Raw genomic sequence first — 561 nt, 5'->3', positions numbered from 1 at the left:
CGTGGGGCTGGCAGGACCAGGGTGCTGGGGCACACCCAGGTGTAATTGCATCCCACTGGGAAAGGGGCTGGGTGGGCCAGCCCCGAGGAGCTCGGCACGGAGCCTTCCCTGCTTGCAAAGGCAGGAGCAGGGTTGTGCTGACTAGGTGTAATTGCATCCCACTGGGAAAGGGGCTGGGTGGGCCAGCCCCGAGGAGCTCGGCACGGAGCCTTCCCTGCTTGCAAAGGCAGGAGCAGGGTTGTGCTGACTTGGCAGCAGCAGCAGCATGGAAGTTGCTCAGGACAGGATCTGGCCGGCGCCGCCGCCTGCCTTTCCCGGCCAAGGGTCAGCTGGCATCGCCTCTTCACGGGGCCCTGGGATTCACAGCCTGGCCTGGGGACTGTGGGGACAAGGGTGAGAGTCTCTGAATCCTCACGTAGGTGTTTCACTCTGCCAAGAGACACGGGGCGGCAATAATTAGGACAAGTGCCCATTATGCATTAATTAGATGTGGGGCTGGGCTGCGGGGGTTGCACGCTGGGCAGTGCCAGGGGGTGCTTGGGGCCAAGCCCGTGGGTAGCT

The sequence above is a fragment of the Chaetura pelagica genome, unplaced genomic scaffold (genome assembly GCF_000747805.2).
Source record: "Chaetura pelagica isolate M959 unplaced genomic scaffold, ChaPel_1.0 scaffold405, whole genome shotgun sequence".
Lineage (NCBI taxonomy): Eukaryota > Metazoa > Chordata > Aves > Apodiformes > Apodidae > Chaetura > Chaetura pelagica.
The sequence above is the reverse complement of the archived record's forward strand: the minus strand, read 5'-3'. Positions refer to the sequence as shown.